This window comes from Pan troglodytes, chromosome 5, assembly GCF_028858775.2.
Source record: "Pan troglodytes isolate AG18354 chromosome 5, NHGRI_mPanTro3-v2.0_pri, whole genome shotgun sequence".
Classification (NCBI taxonomy): Eukaryota; Metazoa; Chordata; class Mammalia; order Primates; family Hominidae; genus Pan; species Pan troglodytes.
The window spans coordinates 6,095,542-6,116,983 of record NC_072403.2 but is presented as its reverse complement, the minus strand read 5'-3'; the positions used below and the strand labels follow the sequence as shown (position 1 = coordinate 6,116,983).

The 21,442-nt window shown below is 46.6% G+C and overlaps 1 long non-coding RNA gene across 1 annotated transcript; it reads left to right on the top strand.

Moving 5' to 3' along the window:
* Window positions 1-6,346: 6,346 nt before the first annotated feature.
* LOC129144203 (uncharacterized) lies at window positions 6,347-9,044 on the top strand. The gene is made up of 3 exons (XR_008548383.2): window positions 6,347-7,294; window positions 7,494-7,562; window positions 8,734-9,044. It is a non-coding gene; the product is annotated as an uncharacterized LOC129144203 (long non-coding RNA).
* The last annotated feature ends 12,398 nt before the right edge of the window (window positions 9,045-21,442 follow it).

The following is a 21,442-nucleotide window of genomic DNA, read 5'->3' as shown; positions in this document are numbered from 1 at the left end:
TTTGGACGTTAGGGACAGTATCACGGGGGAGGTCTACGCCCCCTGCGATATTGGGAGTCATATCATCCGCTCCCACCCAGGACAATAGGAACAAGATGACTGAACGGAGGTACACCCGTAGCGATATTTTCAATAATGTCATCCTCTACGCCCTGGCAATTAGGAGAAACATCATAGAGGGGTGTACACTTTCAGCGACATCGGGAGTAATATCCTCTCCCCCACAGATATTGGGAACAGTTATATTAATTATTAATATTAATAAATATATTAATAATTAATAGTAATCATCGATATTAATAATTGCAATAGAGATAGTAAAAGTTAATATGGATTAAAAATATTAACAATTACTATTAATAACAATATCACTATTAATAATAAAATAATGATATTATTAATCAATGTTACATAAATCAGTCATAAGTGATGTTGGTAATAAAACAATAATTAATATTAAGATTAATAACTAATATTATTGAAAAATGACATTAATACAGATAATTTTAATCATGCATAATCGTACATTTAAAATAATCATTAATGATTAATAACGTTATACTATTAATTAATATTACCATTGATAATTATTAAGACTGATGTTTAACAATTAATAATATTATTAAGATTGATGCTTAATAATTAATCATATTATTTCTCCTAATACCGCAGGGGGTGTACACCTACCCGTGATATTGTTCCTAATATCCAGGGATGGAGAGCATGATATTAGTTTTAATATCTCAGTAGGTGTACACTCACCCTGTGACACTGATCCTAATATCCAGGGAGTAGAGTATGACATGACTCCCAACATAGCAATGAATGTACAGCCACCCGGTGATATTGCTCCTAATATTCACGGAAGAAGCGTAGGATATTACTTCCAAAATCGCAGGGAGTGTACACCTCTTCTGTGATATTGTTCCTGGTATCCCGAGGGGGAGAGGATGATAATAATTCCAGTATCTCAGGCTGTGATCACCCACCCTGTGATATTGTTATTAACATCCTGAAAGGGAGAGGATGATATTACTCCCGGTAATAGATAGATATTACTCCCCATAACAGAGCAGGAGGTGTACACCCACCCTGTGATATTGTTCCTAATATTCAGAGGCCGAGAGGTCGATATTACTCCCAATATGGCAGAAAGTGTACACCCCTGTGTGAGATGGTCCTTAATAATATTCCAAGGCAGAGGGGGAGATATTACTCCCAATATCGCAGAAAGTGTACACCCCCCCAGGGATATTGTTCTCATGATCCTGGAGGGAAGAGGATGATGTCACTTTAAATATCACAGAAGGTGTGCACGCCCCCACTGATATCGGTTCTAATTTCCACGTGGGAGAGGAGGATGTGACGCCCAATCACACCTGCAGTAGAAACACAGCTATGATACTGTTCTTAATATTCAGGGAGGAGGACGATGATATTACTCCCAAAACAGACGGCTGTACACCCTCTGCACACCGAGGGTGTACCCCCATCTGTGAAATAGTTTATAATTTCCAGAGGGGGAGATGATATCACTCCGAATACCGTAAACAGGCTGTGAGTCCACCGCGGATCCTAAAAACCAGAGAGGGAAGAGGGGCTGGCACTTACTCCCTGCATCGCGGGGGGTGTCTCACCCCCTTGCGATGGGGGTCCTAAGAGCCAGTGGGGGAAGAGGGGCTGGCTCTGAGAGCCCGCCTCACGGGGGGTGCCTCCCCCACCGCGCGATGGGGATCCTAAGGGCCAGTGGGGGAAGAGGGGTTGGCTCTCAGTCCCCGCCTCACGGGGGGTGCCTCCCCTTCCTGCGATGGGGGTCATAAGAGCCAGGGGGGGAACAGGGGCTGTCTCTCAGTCATGCCTCGCGGGGGGTGCCTCCTCCCCCTGCGATGGGGTTCCTAAGAGCCAGGGGGGGAAGAGGGGTTGGCTCTCAGTCCCCGCCTCGCCAGGGGTGCCTCCTCCACCTGCGATGGGGGTACTAAGGGCCCAGGAGGAAGGGGGCTGTCTCTCAGTCCCCACCTCACGGGGAGTGCCTCCCCTTCCTGCGATGGGGGTCCTAAGAGCCAGGAGGGGAAGAGGGGCTGGCTTTCAGTCACCACAGCTTGGGGGGCCTTTATGTTCTGGTTTTACCCAAGAGTCAGCTGATTTGCTTCTTGTACTAGCAGGGCAGTTGCTGCCAAGGCCCTCAAACAGGGGGGCCATCCTTTAGAATCCCTGTCTAGCTGTTTAGAGAGGTAGGCCACTGGCCTCAGCCAGGGCTCCACAGTTTGGGTTTAAAGTCCAGCTGCCATCTTTTCTCTGACACATACAATGGAAAAGGCTTTGTGAGATCCGGTAGCCCCTGGGCTGGGGCTTCCAGAAGTTTTTCGTTTAACTCATGAAAGACTTGCTGTTGTTGGAATCCCCATTCCAAATGTTCCCGGTCCCCGCCCCCTTTGTGATGTCATACAAAGGCGTGGCTAATACTGCAAAGTTGGGCTCCACAGTCTACAAAACCCCACAGCTCCTAGGAATTCTCTCACCAGCCTTCTGCCCTTAGTCTCCGGAAGATTGCAAATGACCTGCTTTCTTTGGGATCCCGGGCTGCTTTCGGACACCTGTCGAATAGTAAATCCCAAGTAAGGTACCTGCGGTCGTCGGCAGATCTGAGTTTTCTTCTTGGACACCTAATACCCACAGCCCTCCAGGTCGGTCCTAAGGATCTTAGAATCCTCGATGGGGGTCATAAGCCAGAGGGGGAAGAGGGACTGGCTCTCAGTCCTCGCCTCGCGGGGTGTGCCTCCCCCGTGTGATGGGGATCCTCAGAGTTGAGTGAGGAAGAAGGGCTGGCTCTCAGTCACTGCCTCGCGGGGGGTGGCTCCCCTCCCTGCGATGGGGGTCCTAAGAGCCAGGGGGGAAAGAGCGGCTGGCTCTCAGTCCCCGCCTCGCGGGGGGTGCCTCCCCCCCTGCGATGGGGATCCTAAGAGAAATGGAGGGAAGAGGGGCTGGCTCTCAGTCCCCGCCACGAGGGGGGTGCCTCCCCCCCTGCGATGGGGATCCCAAGAGCCAGGGGGGGAAGAGCGGCTGGCTCTAAGTCCGCGCCTCGCGAGGGGTGCATCCCCCCACTGCGATGGGGCTCCTAAGAGCCAGGGGGGGAAGAAGGGCTGACTCTCAGTCCCCGCCTCGCGGGGGGTGCCTTGCTACCCTGCGATGGGGGTCCTAAGAGCCAGGCAGGGAAGAGGGGTTGGCTCCCAGTCCCCGCCGCGCGGGGGGTGCCTCCCCCCCACAGCGATGGGGGTCCTAAGAGCCATGGGGGGAAGAGGGGCTGACTCTCAGTCCCCGCCTCGCGGGGGGTGCCTTGCTACCCTGCGATGGGGGTCCTAAGAGCCAGGCAGGGAAGAGGGGTTGGCTCCCAGTCCCCGCCGCGCGGGGGGTGCCTCCCCCCCACAGCGATGGGGGTCCTAAGAGCCATGGGGGGAAGAGGGGCTGGCTCTCAGTCCCCGCCGCGCAGGGGGTGCCTGCCCCCCTCGCGATACGGATCCTAAGAGCCAGGGGGGGAACAGGGGCTGGCTCAGTCCCCGCCTCGCGGGGGGTGGCTTGCTCCCCTGAGATGGGCATCCTAAGAGCCAGGGGAGGAAGAGGGGGAGAGGATGATAATAATGTCAGCATCGCAGGCTGTGTTCACCCAGCCTGTTAAATTGTAATTAGTATCCTGAAAGGGAGAGGATGATATTACTCCCCATAACAGACAGATATGACTCCCCATCGTGGAGCTCGAGGTGTACACCCGCCCTGTGATTTTCTTCCTCATATTCAGAGACCGAGAGGTTGATGTCACTCCCAATATCGGAGGAAGTATACACCCCCGTGTGAGATGGTCCTTAATAATATTCCACGGCGGAGGGGGTGATATGACTACATACATGGCAGAAAGTGGAAACCCCCCAGGGATATTATTCCCAGGATCCTGGAAGGAAGAAGATGATGTTACTTTCAATATGACAGAAGGTGGATGAAGTGGTGGACTGCCCCTCCACACCTGTGAGTATTTCTAGTTGGGTGGGATGAGAGACTGAGAAAAGAAATAAGACACAGAGACAAAGTGTAAAGATACAACAGTGGGTCCAGGGGACCGGCGCTCAGCACACCAAGGACCTGCACCGGTACCAGCCTCTGAGTTCCCTCAGTTTTTATTGATTATGATTTTCATTATTTTAGCAGAAAGGAATGTAGTAGGAGAGCAGGGTGATGATAAGGAGAGAGTCAGCAGAAGACATGTGAGCCAAAGAATCTATGTCATAATTAGGTTCAAGGGAAGGTACTATGACTGGCTTATGTGCACATAAGCCAGATTTGTTTCTCTCCACCCAAACATCTCAGTGGAGTAAAGAATAACAAGGCAGTGTTACTGCAAACATGTCTCGCCTCCCGCCACAGGGCAGCTTTTCTCCTATCTCAGAGTTGAACGAATGTACAATCGGGTTTTACACCAAGACATTCAGTTCCCAGGGGCAAGCAGGAGATAGTGGCCTTCCTCCATCTCAGCTGCAAGAGGCTTTCCTCTTTTACTAATCCACCTCAGCACAGACCCATTACGGGTGTCGGGCTGGGGGACAGTCAGGTCTTTCTCATCCCATGAGGCTATATTTCAGACTATCACATGGGGAGAAAGCTTGGACAATACCCTGCTTTCAAGGGCAGAGGTCCCTGCGGCTTTCCACAGCGCATTGTGTCCCCGGTTTATTGAGACTAGAGAATGGCGATGACTTTTACCAAGTATACTGCTGGTAAACATTTTGTTAACAAGGCACGTCCTGCACAGCCCTACATCCCTTAAACTTTGATTTTATACAACACATGTTTTTGTGAGCTCCAGGTTGGGTCAAAGTGGCTGGGGCCAAGCGGCTAGGGCAAAGCTACAAATTAACAATATCTCAGCAAAGCAATTGTTTAAAGGACAGGTCTTTTTCAAAATGGAGTCTCTTATGTCTTTCCTTTCTACATATGACACGCGATATCGCAGGGAGTAGAAACACCCCTGTGATACTGTTCTTCATATTCAGGGATGAAGAGGATGATATTACTCCCAATACAGATGGGTGTACACCCTCTGTACACCGAGGGTGTACACCCGTCTGTGAAAGAGTTCGTAATCTCCAGAGGGGGAGATGATATTACTCACAATATGGTAAAGAGGCTGTGAGTCCACGGAGGATCCTCAGAGCCAGTGGGGGAAGAGGGGCTGGCTCTCAGTCCCCGCCTCGCGGGGGGTGCCTCCCCCCACTGCGATGGGGGTCCTAAGGGCCAGTGGGGGAAGAGGGGCTGGCTCTGAGACCCCGCCTCGCGGGGGGTGCCTCCCCCCTCCGCGATGGGGGTCCTAAGGGCCAGTGGGGGAAGAGGGGCTGGCTCTGAGACCCCGCCTCACGGGGGGTGCCTCCCCTTCCTGTGATGGGGGTCCTAAGAGCCAGTGGGGGAAGAGGGGCTGGCTCTGAGATCCCGCCTCGCGGGGGGTGCCTCCCCTTCCTGCGATGGGGGTCCTAAGAGCCAGTGGGGGAAGAGGGGCTGGCTCTGAGACCCCGCCTCGCGGGGGGTGCCTCCCCCCCCGCGATGGGGGTCCTAAGAGCCAGTGGGGGAAGAGGGGCTGGCTCTGAGACCCCGCCTCGCGGGGGGTGCCTCCCCCCCTGCGGTGGGGGTCCTAAGAGCCAGTGGGGGAAGAGGGGCTGGCTCTGAGACCCCGCCTCGCTGGGGGTGCCTCCCCCCACTGCGATGGGTGTCCTAAGAGCCAGAAGGCTTAGAGGGGCTGGCTCTCAGTCCCTGCCTCGCGGTGGGTGCCTCCCCTTCCTGCGATGGGGGTCCTAAGAGCCAGGGGGTGAAGAGGAGCTGGCTCTCAGTCTCCGCCTCGCGAGGTGCCTCCCCACCTTGCGATCGGGGTCCCAAGAGCCAGGGGGGAAGAGGGGCTGGCTCTCTTTGTGGATGATTCTTTTTCCATTCTCAGGCAGTTTTCTTTTTTCTTTCTGTTTTTTTTTTTTTTTTGAGACTGAGTCTTGCTCTGTTGCCCATGCTTTGCTGGATCTTGGGTGAGTGCAACCACTGCCTCCCAGGTTCAAGAGATTCTCCTGCCTCAGCCTTCTGAGTAGCTGGGACTAGAGGCGTGTGTCACCACACCCAGCTAATTTTTGTATTTTTAGTAGAGATGTGGTTTCACCATGTTTGCCAGAATGGTCTCTATCTCCTGACCTTGTGATCCACCCACCTCAGCCTCCCAAAGTGCTGGGATTGCAGGTGCGAGCCAGCGGGTCCAGCCTCTCAGGCGATTTTCATACCTGCATACTGTGATCACTACTCTGTTAAACAGTCAAGGAGGGTAAGTATTATCTTCAGATTTCCAGAGCTCTGTCTTTGTACAGCCCTCTCCTCCTCAATATTCTGCCCTATGAATTCTAGCCACATTTGCCTTCCCAGACTCACAGTTCTGTCCTCTAAACTCAGGAAGATGTCTGAGCTCCATCTGCATTCTTTCTTCCTGTGCTGTGGCCTGGAGAGTTTTCTAAGGTGTTTGGGAGGTCAATTGTTGCGCTAGCCTCATTTGTTTCTCATTTCTTGAGGATCACTGCCCTTTGATGCTTGATTCCAGTGATTGATTCCCTTTGTTGCTGGAGGGCCATAGTTTCATATATTTTGTCCAGTATTTTTGTTGTTTTAGGTCAGAAAGTAATTTTGGTCTCTGTTACTCCATGTTGGCCAGAAGTGTAAGACCTAAGCATTTACACATCAAAATACTGCACACATAATTTTAGTTTAAGCTACTTTTTAAAAAATCTCCTTCATTTTCCATTTAGCATTCTATTTAGGGTATTACATTGGTTTTTTTGAAATTCTGTTATTGGCAGTTTCTATTGCCTATCAATCCCATTTAAAGATAGTGCATAGGGTATTCTAAAATAGCTGTTAAGCAAAGAGAAAATTGGGCCCGATAGGGTGAGAATCACAGCTCTAATACCTAGAGTGACCTTATAATGTATTGTCCAAAGGAGATATTTTTGACAGTGAAAGAGGGTGTTGTTAGTAATTATATCAGGACCATGGCCTAAACCAGGACTATCCCAGGCAGCCTGGGACATATTTGTACCCCATCTCTATTTAATGCCTTTATACAATTCTTTACTTAATTCTACCAGCCTTTATTGAGCCTGCTTTCTTTGTCTAGCTGAGTGCCACATGCTGACATCACTAAGATCAATACAGCAAACTCTGAAAGATGGACAGAGAGACAGGAGATGGTCCTTTATCATGCAGTGTGATCTGTGCTGCAATAGAGGTGAGCACAAGGGCCTTACGAAGGCTCAGTGAAGAGCATGCTTGACTGCAGGGGAGGGTACCTAGGTTAGAAAAGATGAGTCAAAGTATGTTCATAGGGAGCATGGGATGAGAGGTGGTGGGAAAGGTATTCCAGACAGTGTGTGTCAAGGCCAAGAGCCAGGGGAACACAGGTAGGGCTTTTTTTTTTTTCTTCTAAGATGGAAGAGTGTTCTGATCGGCTGGAAAACAACGCACATTGGAAGTTGTACGGAAATGAGTGGGGAAAGGTAATACTTAACAGCAACAGCAGTTAATATTTAGTGCCCACTTACGACATGCTGGACACAGTTCCGGGTACTCTGAACATATTCGCTCATTTAATCTTTACAACAACCCTATGAGGTAGGTACTATTATTATCCCCATTTTCAGGTGAGGAATCTGAGGCACAGAGAGAGTAAGTATGTTGCCCAGGGCCACGCAACAAGTATGGGGTAGGTCCTGGAGTTGAATGCAGAGCCCCTCCACTCTAAACTCCTGAAAGCCAGATACTACAAGGCATTGTTATTCCAAGTGGAGGAATGCTAAGGACAGCATCCTGCAGGTGACCAGGAAACCCTGAAGCATTCGAAGCAGGGGAATGGCTTAAAACAAGGTGGTATAAGAAAGTGCTCCCAGAGCAGCATGAAAGTCTGGTGTAGTGGAGGTCTCCGCTAGCCACAAGAGGTGGTAAGAGGCTGAGCTGAAGCAGCTGCAGCAGGGATGCAGAGGATACATTCCCCAAACCCTTATGGGCAGAGTCCTTTGGCTTCAGTGACCACGGCCAAGGGTGCAGAGGAGAAGCCCAAGAAGATGCCAGGTGTCTGGCTTATGCCCCTGTGTGAACGTGAAGCCTCTCATTGACATGCAGGTTACAGGAGGAAAAGCAGGTTTATTTGGGAAGGAGGCTTCTAGACCATGACTTCCATTTTAGCCATGTAGTTTTTGAAGTGCTTGTACAAGTTCTAGGTGGAAATGTCCAGGAGGCAGTGGGGAACTCAAAGTAGATCTCAGGAGAGAGGCTTAGGCCAGAGGGCTTGGGGAATCATCAGCATGGGGGTGGGAGGAGAGCTGGTATTTGGATGAGATTGCGGTGGAGCAGGAACAGAGTGGGAAAAGGCGGTGATGAACCCAGGGACTCCAGTATGCGGTAGCTGGCTGTGAGATTAGGAAGCAATGAAAGAGGCCGAGAAGGATGTGGGGGAGAAGCATCAATAAGGAATAAAAAATGAGTTCCACGTGCTCCAGAGAGGCCAAATAAAGACTGGATTTGGCTCTCGCAGGTCATACACGAAAGAATCTTGGAACCAAAAGGAAAACGGTGGTGGTTTAAAGGGTATATTCAGTTTCTAGGTCTGCTGTCACAAAATACCAGAAACTGGGTGTCTTTTTAAAACAACAGAAATTTTTTCTCTCACAGTTTTGGAAGCTAGAAGTTCAAAACGAGGTGTTGGCAGCACCATGCTCTCTCTGAAGATGCTAGGAAGAATCTGCTCCATGCCTTTCCATTCGCTTCTGGGGTTTCCTGCAAGCCCTGACATTCCTTGGCTTGTAGATGCATCACCCCAGTTTCCACCCCCATCATCACATGGCCTCCTCTCTGTGTGTGCCTCTGCATTCCCTCTATTCTTCTTCTAAGGACACCGACACCAGTCATAGTGGATTAAGGGTCCACTCCTAACTAATTACATCTGCAACAACCCTATTTCCAAATAAAGTCACATTCTAAGATTCCTAGGGAGAACATGAATTTTTGGGGGTTTGTGGATACTGTTCAACCTGGGACATGGAGTAAATAAATGGCAAGGAAGATTACAGATGACTTTAAGCTAAAGAGGGAGATAGGGTTAAATGTAGGACTTTTTTTTTTTTTCCAGGACGGGAGAGGTTTAAACATGTTACTACATTGAATAAATGAAATAACTATGAACATGGAGTGGCTAAAGATTCTGAACTAAGTGCAAGTAATTGATAGCGCAAGCTCCCAAGGGGCTGGGGCCTGGAGTGCAGATGGATGGATCCACTGTGGGCAGAACTGGGGCGTGGGAGGGGTGTGCCGATGCAGATGTGTTTGAGTGTGGGGGGCCAGAAGCTGATTGGGGTGAAGCGTGACAGTGCAGCTCCAAGCCCACTGGAGGTGTTCACCAAGCAACTCAAGAGCAGATGGCAGAACGAGCAGCTGAAATAACAGCTTGTGAAATCAACCCTACTTTGTGGGGAGAGGATTGGTTAAGGATTCTAGCCATGAGAACCAAGAAGAGGAGGATAATCTGTTCATGCCTATTATGGGGCTTTGGGGGAGCAGTTTCAGCCTCAACCTGGAGAATGTTTTAGAAGGCCAGAGAAAGGAACCCTGCAAATCATGTGAGCTGGCCCCTCACTTTGAGATGAAGTGTCCATACAGCAGTAACGCCACCCTCTGTAGTGGTTCTAGAGTGTGGCAATCTGGAGGGGTCATTATGGAAAAGGGCTGAAGCATAAGAATGTAGGCCCAATACTGAGATAGAAAGAGGATTCTCTGAGATGACTTAGGCAGGGTGATGGTGGTGGAGGTGGGTGTAAGAAGCCCTCTGCTGCCTCAGTCCGAGCATGGAATTCAATTGGTCAAGAGCAGAGCCAATCACCATTTAGGCCCCCTTGTTAGCCTTAATTTATTCCTCAGGTATGGAGAATACTCCTCAAGATGCATTCGGAGTGTAAGCTACCTCTTCCTCAGCAGAGGACTGCCCTGCAGGTTTGCAGTTCTGTCATTTGGAAACTCCCTGATGTGTCCCTTGGCTCTTCCCATTCTTTTGCTTCAACACATTTCAAGACCAGGCACCTTAACTGCAGAAACAGCATGAAAAACAAGTAGGTTTCAGGAAAAATTATCCCAAGTGGAGTCTCTACTGTGCTCTGTTTATCAGATGTAAAGCTTAAAACAGTGTAAGAGTTTTTACAGAGTGTATTCATATCACCCCAGTTTTGGGTCCATAGACAGGGGCTTTTTCTAGATCAAACCGTTCAATTGTCCTGTTGATCCTGGCCTAAAATCTGAGTGGATAAAAAATATTTTAGGAGAGATGAGATTCTAACCCTCAATGGGAAAAAGCAGGGCTGAGCCCTAAGCCCACGTTTTTACACATATTTTACAATTGAATGTGTTGCACTACCGCTAGAACACTAGTTCTGAACCAGGGGCGATTTTGCTTTCCAGGGGACATTGGCAATGTCTGGAGACATTTTTTTTTCCATTTTCAAAAATTGTGGCAAAGCACATAACATAAAATTAGCCATTTGAACCATTTTCATGTGTATAGTTCAGCGGCACTAAGCACCTTCACACTGATGTGCAACCATCACCACCATCCATCCATAGAACTCTTTTCATTTTGCAAAACTGTAACTCTGTACCCATTAAACACTAACTCGCCATTTCCCTCTTCTCCCAGCCCCTGACAACCATCATTTGACTTTCTGTCTCCATGATTTTGACTACTCTAGGTACCTCAAATAAGTGGAATCATACTGTTGAGGGATTTTTGATGGTCACAACTTGGGATGGGGTGCTGCTGGTGTCTAGTGGGTAAAGGCTAGGGATGCCACTTAACATCCTGCAATGCACAGGATGGTCCCCACAAGAAAGCAATAACTAACCCCAAACGTCAATCCTACCAAAATTGAGAAACTCTGAGCTAGAAAAATCCCATGAGTAATCTTACACCATGGAGTATCAGTCAATAGAGACTAGTTATGTTGCAATAAGAAACCACCTCCAAATTTCTGTGGTTTAAAACAACTTATATTTTTGCTCTAACATGGAGCATCCTTAATCAGCAATCCAGGCTGGTGGGAGTTCCATCCTGACCTGGGCTTCTACGATGACTGAAGCAGAACAAGGATCAGTGATAAATTGTGCACTGGCTTTTAAAGCTCCCATTGGAAGTGTCCAGGTCATTTTCGGTCACACTTTCTTGGCCAGATCAAATCACAGGTCCACATCTCACTTCAAAGGGAGGAAGGAAGTGCATTTTTACTCTGAGGAAATACAACCACCACACCTAGCAATTAAAAATAAACCTCATAGTGTTATCACCTGCTCGAAGTGCTGATATCAGAGAAAGCCTACCAGTAGGAGTGGTGCAGGCTGCAGGTTTTTGGTTTTGTCTTGTTTTGTTTTTGGAGACTGCACTCCAGCCTTAGTCTGTCATGCAGGCTGGAGTACAGTGGTGTCATCACAGCTTATTGCAGCCTTGACCTCCCCACACAAGCGATCCTCCCACTTCAGCCTCCTGAATAGTTGAGACTACAGGCCCGTGCCACCACGCCCGGTTAATTTTTGTATTTTTTTGTAGAGATGAGGTTTCACTATGTTGCCTAGACTGGTCTTGAACTCCTGGATGCAAGTGATCCACTTGCCTCGGCCTCCCAAAGTGCTGGGATTACAGGCGTGAGCCGCCATGCCTGGCCTAGAAGCTCATTCTTATTGGCCAGAAGCTAGAGAGTGATCTAAAGGCTCCAAGCCAGGCCAGACTGGTTTCAAGCCTTAGGGCTAGTGTATTAATGAATGAGGTTCGAGCTTCTATGGCATGGGAACTGAGGGGCACCACAACACTCAGCTTACTCAAGGGACCAATTCTAGCAGCCTTCGAAGGAGTCTGAAAAAGGTAGCCTTGAATTAGTTTCCGGGTGAAAAATATTTGTCCCAATTGAAGCAAGTACTACTAGTGACTGCCTCTGCTATGGAAGCAGGAGTTACCTGCTTACCTGTGAGCAATAGGATTTCTTGGGGTTGATTTTGCAGGAACATGTACCTCCATGTGGCCAAACAAGCAGGCTTGCTTAGATTTGCACCACAGGATATTAAAGTGGAAAGGAATCTTAAACATCTAATTGAGGGATGGCAAATTGGGTTCATTGTAAGGGTCACCTCTGACCCTTTGGTTGTGGCTGCTAGGAGCACTGGGTGGGAATAATTCTGTAGTTTTTTCCAGAGAGAGACAGCCACGCTTCATTAGAGAGTCTAGTGGCCATGGAAGGGAGGGGGTGAGTTGTTGTGCCTGTAACAGGATTTTGCCATCCCTAGTTCTAATCTAACACTTTGAGAGCTGAGGCTCAGCTCCACGAGTGATTTATAGAGGTCCTTCCTTTATTGCTTTTGTGTCACCACATCTAGAATTAGGTCTTCTGCTTCCAAGAAAGTCAGCTGCCTCATTACCATGTAGCATAGTTAGATTCCCCATTTCACCTAGAAAATAAATATTTATTGAGGGCTGGCCAAGTGCGGTGGCTCACGCCTGTAATCCCCGCATTTTGGGAGGCCCAGGTGGATGGATCATTTGAGGTCAGGAGTTCGAGACCAGCCTGGCCAACATGGTGAAACCCTGTTTCTACTAAAAATACAAAAATTAGCCAGAAATCCCTTGAACCCAGGAGACGGAGGTTGCAGCGAGCCAAGATCGTACCACTGCACTCCAGCCTGGGCGGAAGAGAGAGATTCCGTCTCAAAAAATGAAATAAATAAATAAATAAATTCACAAAAATATTTATTGAGGGCCCACTTGGTTTTTAGCACTGAAATAGGAGCCGAACATAGAGCAGTGAATGAATAGGCCAAGTCCCTGCTCTTCTTGGCCTTACATTTTGGAGGAGGAGACAGATTAGTAATTATTAGGAGAATTATTAGTAATTATTAGGAGAAAGCAGGAAATTTCTGCTTTCATGGGTGGGATACCAGAAGGTAAATCATTATGCAAGGATATTTTTGGACAAGTTTCTATAGCATAGATGTATTTTAGGATGATTGGGGCTGTGTGTTGTGAGCACGGGATCTCTGAGGCAGTCAAAGGGCACCAGGAACCTCATCTCTTAAGACGTGCATGCACCGTAGGCTGCCGTTTGTGTCCCTCACTCTGGCCAAGCTCCCTTCTTCATCATGGCCTTTGCACTTGCTGTTCTCTGTCTGGGGAAGAATGCTCTTTCCCTAGAGATCCAAATGGCTCACTCCTTCAGTGTCTTCAAATCTCTGTCAAATATCACCTAAACAGAGAGGCTTTCCCTGGCCTCTAGAGGACAAAGTAGCACATTTTCTCACCCACTTACCCTGCTCATCCTTCTTTATAGCACCCCTCACCACCTGCTGTATTATTTGTTTATCGTTCAGCTTTCTCTCTAAAATGGAAGATCTATGAGAACAAGAACCTGTCTGCTCATTGAGGTGTTCCTCTAGAAAAATGTCTGGCCCGTAGCAGGTGCTTAATCAACAATTTTTGAAGGAAAAGTGGAGGAAAAAAAGATAGGAGAAAGCAAACTCATGAAGAAGAGTGCTTGGGTGGGGTGGGAGGAGAAGAGGGCAATGGATCCAGGCCCTACAGGAATTCACTGTTCAAGCAGAAAGTCCAGGGAAAGCCACATGGCCTCCTTCAATCGGATGAGCTGGAGCTGCTGACATCCCCTGCAACCTGGGAGCCAGTGCATGCAATGCTCCAGCTGGGTCTAAGGACAGAAGGAGGCTAATGAACAGCCACCTTCGGAGCAACAGGGTCACTTCAGTCCTCCCTGTTTACTTCCAAGCTGCTGGGAGTCTTATGCACATTTCCTCTTCTCACTTGCCTCTTCACATCACTAGCTGCCGCAGGAATTTATGGCTTAATTAAAGTGGGAAGCAGGGTTTATACATGTTTATATAAAGTTATATTTTCCTCCACCTCTTTGTTGGAAGAAAACTCAAATGTTAAAATTCTTAGGAGCCCAGGAGTTCGAGACTAGCCTGGGAAACATTGCAACCCCATCTCTACAAAGAATAAAAAAATTAGCTGGGAGTGGTGGTCCCAGCTACTTGGGAGGCTGAGGCAGGAGAATCATTTGAGCCCAGGAGGTTGAGGCTGCAGTGAGCCATGTTAGTGCCATTGCACTCCAGCCTGGGTGACAGAGTGAGATCTTGTTTAAAAATAAAGAAAGAAAGAAACACCTAGAAAGGACACTAGAGATAAATCTAGTTCATGCTCCTTGTTTTCTATGGGAGGACACTGAGGTCCAGGGTCACACAACTCACAAATGGCCAGCCTACGGAAACCCTGTAAGAGGCAGAGTGTGAGGAAAAGGCAGGCACTTGTGATAACCCCACTGGTGGGCAGGAGCTAAGCCTCCATAGGTGTGGAAGGGAATTAACCCCAGGACACAGGCTCCAGTCTGGGGGCTTGAGATGCTCAGGGGACACCAGTTAGAACTAAGGCAGGAGGCCAAGGCAGAAGCTGTGCTCCTCTGCCTGGATGTATGAGGGCAGCAGAGGAAGAAGAGTTGGCAAAGCAGCCCAGAAACACATGAAGAGGAGGAGTGAATGTAAGTAGAGCATGCCAGAGATGGCAGATCAAGGCAGGGAGTTAAATTGAAGGAGGAGGCGGCCGCGGCCAAGGGTGCACAGTGATTAAAAGTTACAGTTGGTTATGGGCTGGGGAAACAGCTTCCTGTTTCACTGCTGTGAGAGGCAACCAGGTTGCAAGGAAAGGAGGGGAAGAGGGAGGCGTTAACACGGAGGAGTGAATGTAGACAGAACCTTCCAGATGTTGGCTGAAGATAGAAAGGAGAGGGAGGAGGGGTTCTGGAGGGAGAAAGAAGTTAAAGAGTATTTTTTTATATGGGGAGATATGGGAGTTTTGGGTTTTATTTTTGGCTTGTGAGAATGAGCTAATCTTGTATAAAGGGATTAAAGATTTTTAAAAAATTTATCTCTGAGCCTTAGGTCTTTCAACTTCAAAACGAAGATAAAAAATCTATGTCTTTGGCTTATGAGGATTAAAATGTGAAAACACATTACTCCAGTGCCTGGCACATTATAAACACATAATACATGGTAGCTATTTTAAACATTTTATTATAAACTTATGTAGTGCTCATCTGGAGGCCTAGGAAAGTGTTATTGAAAGTATTTTAAATCTTAGTATCTTATATTTATCATTTATAGGGTATAGTAGATTAAGAAATACTTCACATATTTTGAAAGATTGGGCTGGAAACATACCCGAAGAAGCATTCTTTTTATCTCTCATGTACATGTGGACATTATACATTTTAATTCAGTGTTATTATATGAGCCAAATTCCCTCCTCATGGGTGTTAGTAGGAGTTGACCTCGAAGGAGGGAGGATTTGGTTGTGGATTTATGACTCACATCTGCGAAAGGAGTAAGGGCGAATAAGAACAGGAAACTCTCTGATAAGCAATTTTACTATGTTTTCATTTTTATCTGAAACTCTGTAATCCAAGACTGGGGTAACTTTTCATATTTTTTAAAAATACTTTTTTATAGGCTGGAGTGATCTTGTGTAAGCGAGGATAAATCATAGACGTTAGAGAGACGTTTGTCTCTGTGCTGTTTGGTGCAAATTCCATGAAAGAGAGCCAAGGCAGGGGGTGGGGGTGGTTGTCAGGAAACCAAGGGATGAGATGTTTTTCTTTTTCAAAGATGACACCTGTGATGCCAACTAGTGAGCATGGGCGAACAGACCGGAAAGGAATTCGTTACAGTCCTAAAGAGGGATAAATGCATCTGGTGTCAGATTAACTCCAGCCAACAGCCTCACTCAGTCCTAAATACTGACTCAAAAGCATGTTGATTTCAGTGTGAGAAACAGATGTGTAAAGGTGACTTCTCATGAGGTAAAATATAAAGCAACATGCCTAGGTCTTAAAATCATGATGTTGAGTGCAACTATAAGAAAAAAATGGGCTTACTGATATAATGTTATTATGTAATTTAAAGCCACATTTGCATATCAAACAACCTTGCCTATTTCTACAGAGATAGTTGTTTTTTCTTTCTTTTTTTTCTTGTGACAGGGTCTCACTCTGTTGCCCAGCCTGGAGTGCAGTGGCGCCATCTCAGCTTACTGCAGTCTTGACCTCCCAGGCCCAAGTGATCCTCCCGCCTCAGCCTCCCGAGTAGCTAGGATTACAGGCACAGGCCACCATACCTGGCTAAAGTTTTTTGTTTTTTATTTTTAGTAAAGATGAAATCTTACTATGTTGCCCAGGCTGATCTCAAACTCCTGGGCTCAAGTGATAGACCCACCTCCATCTCCCAAAGTGCTGAGATGACAGCCACCGTGCCCCCGGCCAAGATAGAAAGTTTAAGGACACATATCAAACATACTAGAGAGGTTGCTGATGGGATAGGGAGGATGAGTGTGAGCATCACAGACGAGGGAAAAAGCAAAATGAGACAGCGGCTTTGCCCAGATGGACAATGAAAATGTGCTATGAGTTAAAGAGCATGATTTTTAAAAGGAGAGAAATCTTTTAGTCATTGGTCTTCTCTTTGTTCTGGCTTAATGAATCTGCTGCAAAGGCAAATAGCTTTCAGGCAAACTTGCTGTCCTAGTGGTAACATTGGCTTCAAGGACTCCTCGAGCGGTTTGGGATGGCTTCCTGAGGGTGACAAAGAGGAGCTGTGTTTTCAGCCAAATATCAGAACCAGGGCCACTGCCTGCCACCAAACCCCAGCGTGCACCCCTACTTTGTGTTTATCTGTGGTGGCTACGCTTGCCCACCTGGGTGGGAACCCCGAGAATGACTCCAGACTTTTCCAGGAACTGCATGCCAGGGTATTTTTACAATTTATGTGTAGACTTTGTTCGGGTGGAAAAGTTATTTTATGAAGACGAAACAAGCAATTGGGGTACCTACCTTATGGCATTTTTTACATTGAGAGTGTTAAAAATACCCCTCCCCTAACCAAAACCCTGACAAATAGAGCCAGGGAAGGCCATGCAAAAAAGGATTCTTGGGCTTGTATGCCTGATAACAAAAACTTATCACAGAAGACTGCAAAAAACACAATCTTGCACAAAGCCCATTGCAACTTTGCACACAACAATGCTTCTGAAGGATATTTGCCCAACAACTGCCTGTCCAACCTGGGCCTGGCATCACCTTTGTTATTGATCTTTGTAGCCAAGGATAATCATTTCCAAATGATCATATAATCTTCCTCATTTTTTCTTTTGTCTTCCTTTACCTCCGTGAATATGCATATAGTTTACTCTGGCTTGCCTATTTCTATTGCAAGGCTCTGTTTCCAAACGAATATCTTTTTTCTTGTGGAGAGCCTCTCTCTGTTTGTTATTTAGGTTGATAAGAGAAATGTGAGCATTTGAGAGCTCAGGTAAAAGGCCTTAGTCTACAGTGAAACTTTTTTGCACCCTTAGATGCTTACTTCCACTACAACTTGCAGGTGGGCCTTGAAAAGTTCTTGGAATAAGTTTGAGCTTTGGTCTTCTCCGATTCATTTAGCATAGATTCTCAAAATGTGGTCCCTGGACCCACAGCATCAGCATCACCTGGAGATTGTTAGAAATGAAAATCATCGGGCCTCATTCCAGACCCTCAGCTGGAAACTCTAGGGGCATGGCCAGACCTTCTGTAGCTGAACAAGCCATCCAGGTGGTTTTGATGCAGCTAAAGTTCTGGAACAACTAATGTAGCCCCATTTGGAAAACTTGGCTGTACAGGCCTCCCTAGCTGGTAAGCTGCTAGCATTTTTTGTTTGTTTGTTTGTTTGTTTTGATACAGGGTCTTGCTCTGTTGACCAGACCGTGACCTCCTGGGTTCAAGCGAGGACTCAGCCTCCTGAGTAGCCGGGACTACAGGTATGTGCCACCACCATGCCCAACTACTTTTTGTATTTTTTTTTTGTAGGGATGGGGTTTTAGCCCAGGCTAGTCTCAAACTCCTGGACTCAAGCAATCTGCCCACTTTGGCCTCACGAAGTGCTGGGATTATAGGCATGAGCCACTGTGCCCGGCCCTGCCAGCTTTGTATAAGCTGAGGAGTTTTTAAAAATACCTAGACTCAGGGCAAACCCCAGACACTTAAGTCAGATTCTCTGGGAGGTGAAGCCCAGGCACTGGTATTTTTAAAGTCTCTACAGATGGTTCTAATGTGCTGCTAAGTTAGAGAACCGCTGATCTAGACCAGGCCTTTTCAAACTTAATGTGCACGTGAATTACCTGGACCTTGTTAAAATGCAGATTCAGTCTGCATAGGCCTGGGGTGGAGCCTGAGCTTCTGCATTTTTAACAAGTCTCTAGAGGATGCTGCTGCATCTGGGCTGCTAACTACACTTGGAGATAGGAGGTTCTGGAGAGCAGAGGAAAGAGCATGAACCATAACCTAGGGGCTGGTAGTCCTGACTTCCGAGCCAAGGTTTGCCTTTATGTGGCTGGCAACTTGCTTGGACTCCTACCTCAATTCTTTGGGCCCAAGGTTTGTCCTGCCTCAGAAGGATGTCAAGAAAATTGAGTGAGTAATGCAGAATTGTTTCTTAAAGTGTGTGCAGATGCTCCATGAATTTAGAGAGTATGTGGATGCACATTACTAAATTTTAATAGTTGTGAACATGTTGTTATGAGTACTTAGAACAAGTAATAATGGCTTTTGATGTATAGTAGTAAGAAAGCTTCCTTTTAAAAGGCATGTATTTAAGTTTCAAAAGTGGGGCTATTTAAAAATATATGAAATAAATAATAGTAATTGACAGAGCAAAATTAGGAAGACAGGATGAGAATGACTCAAGTTTGGGAAATGCTGAGAAAGCAGATGCCCAAGGGCTATGAAAACTTAAAAAAATAGGTAGCACTTGATTTTGATTGGCTGAATGAGATGATGTGTTTGATCATTTATGGGGTTGGCATTTGGCAACATGCACTGGGTGGCTGGGATCACTGTTTATTAAAAAATATTTGAGTCTCTACTTTGCACTAGATACTCTTTTAGTCTCTTGGAAAAGGGATTGGGGGGCAGGCGGGATAAAAACAAATCATTTATGCCCACAAGAAAATTGCAGGAAGATAAAAGTCATGAAATAAACTCTATGCTTCTAATTTAATATTTTTTATAGATTATGAGGAAAAAGTTTTGCTCACTATCAGCTAGGAAAGCTGTCTTAGCACAACCATTCATTCTTGCACAAATCAAAATCAAGACGAGCCAGATTTAATTTAATATTTTTTCACAGATTATGAGAAAAAAGTTCTAATTTAATTTTTTTATAGATTATGAGAAAAAAGTTACGCTCTCTATCAGCTAGGAAAGCTGTCTTAGCACAACCATTCATTCTTGCACAAATCAAAATCAAGATGAGCCAGAAGGCTCCATTCTGACAGCTTCTAATGGAGAAGCTACATTTACTGGACATGGGGAAAGTTGCTGGGCTCTAAGGACTGTGCTCATTTATTGAACTAGATAAATGGTCTTGGTGTAGCATAATACCAAAACTTCTTGTCGCAGCCCGTAAGGACAGAACTCAATCAGCCTGAAAAGGAAGTCAGTGACTCCGACTCAACACAGGAATGTTCTGTGATTCCTAAAGAAGGATGTAGGAGTGTGGCACAATTCAACCACAGTCTGTGGCCCTGTGCCTCTGCCTTGACATGAGTGGGATTTCCCAGCTGGTCATTTTCTTCTTATCTAAGACATTGGGAACAAATTACTTGACCTCCTCTGGGCTTCAGTACTCCCACTCATCAAATTAGAGGACTGGGCAGTCGCTAGGCTCTCTTTAGGCATCATATTTTAGTTTCTGTGATTTTAAATTTGAGAAGGGGTGTCTAAGGGAGAATACATAGGGGAGGGGGAAAGGCTTATTAAAAGTGTAGTTAGACACTGAATTTTTAAGAATTGCATTTTGTAATAATACCTTTACCTAATCAGGACTGACAATCTTACCTGATGGCAGCACCTGGAGGAATGGCTGCATTCAAAAATAAAAATGAAATAAAACAAGACCTTATTTGAACTTAGCAATAATGCTGATTCCTCTTTTTGATTTGAGGAGGTTATAGCTGTTGTAAATGCTTGAATTGGGTCTGCCCAGGCAAAACGGAGTCAAGAGTCCATGTCGGATGAATTTTAACAATGTAGACAATAGAAAGGGTTGCTTAAACTGCCCCTCTTTTACCAAAACACATTTACAAACGAAAGAACAACACTTCCATTTTTTAAAAACATTTTTTGAGATGAAGTCTTGCTTTGTCACCCAGAGTGGAGTGCAGTGGTGCGATCTTGGCTCACTGCAAACTTTGCCTCCCGGGTTCAAGTGATTCTCCTTCCTCATCCTCCCGAGTAGCTGGGACTACAGGCGCCCACCACCATTCCTAGCTAATTTTTGTATTTTTAGTAGAGACAGGGTTTCACCATATTGGCCAGGCTGGTCTCGAACTCCTGACCCCAGGTGATCCGCCGACCTCGGCCTCTGAAAGTGCTGGGATTACAGGCGTGAGCCAATACGCGTGGCCAAAAAATTTCCATTTTTAATTGCAGTGTCTGGGGAATTAAAATGCATCCATAATTTCTTGCATCTCTCCGCTCGGGCTTGCATGAATGCAGAGGGATGGGGAGGACTTCTTGAGGCAAGCATCCCCCTCTTGTCGCCTGCCATCTGGAGAGAGAGGGCTGTGATTTATCTCACTTTAATCAGGAAGGACCCGATGGGTGGATGGAGAGGTCTGATGGCTTTGTTGCTCCATGTGGGAAAGAAACGGACAGAGTGAATTTGTGTATGATCCCTAAGGAGAAAGCGTCTTTGTGCTCTATTTCTTTTTGACCTGGAGCCCCTGAAAGCAAGTTAGTTACAAGTTGAAATAGGCCGTTTCTAAAGTGTGATTTTGTTTGTGTATGAGCCTTGATTACAAAGGGGAAAAAAACCCGCTTAATTTACATACACCACATGCAGTGCAGGATCCCCTGGGCTGTCTTTTCAGGTATCAGGAAACTTTGATGAAAGTCGCTTGTCTCATCTAGGAGTCATTTCATATTGTTTAGCAGAGCCTGGTATTAACATTTCCTTCCAACTGTTTACTGGAATCTGTGTGTTCCCTTCAAGTGATGCATACTAGGTGCACAGGCTTCCTGCCACTGTCATCCTAATCTTTCCGTGCAGACAGGAGCAGAGGGGAGAGCGCTGAGCCAGGCCCCAGCTTGCTTTTCTTTCCTGACTCAGCCCGGCTCCGCTGCACTTCTCAGTTCTTGCTGTAGGTGGTGCTGTTTGACCATTTTCTTCATGTGACCCTCCACTCGGTAATATAAATTCATTGGGAGGATGACCTGATATCAAAAAAAATTCCTTTTGATTAGTAGAATCAACTTGTTCCTTC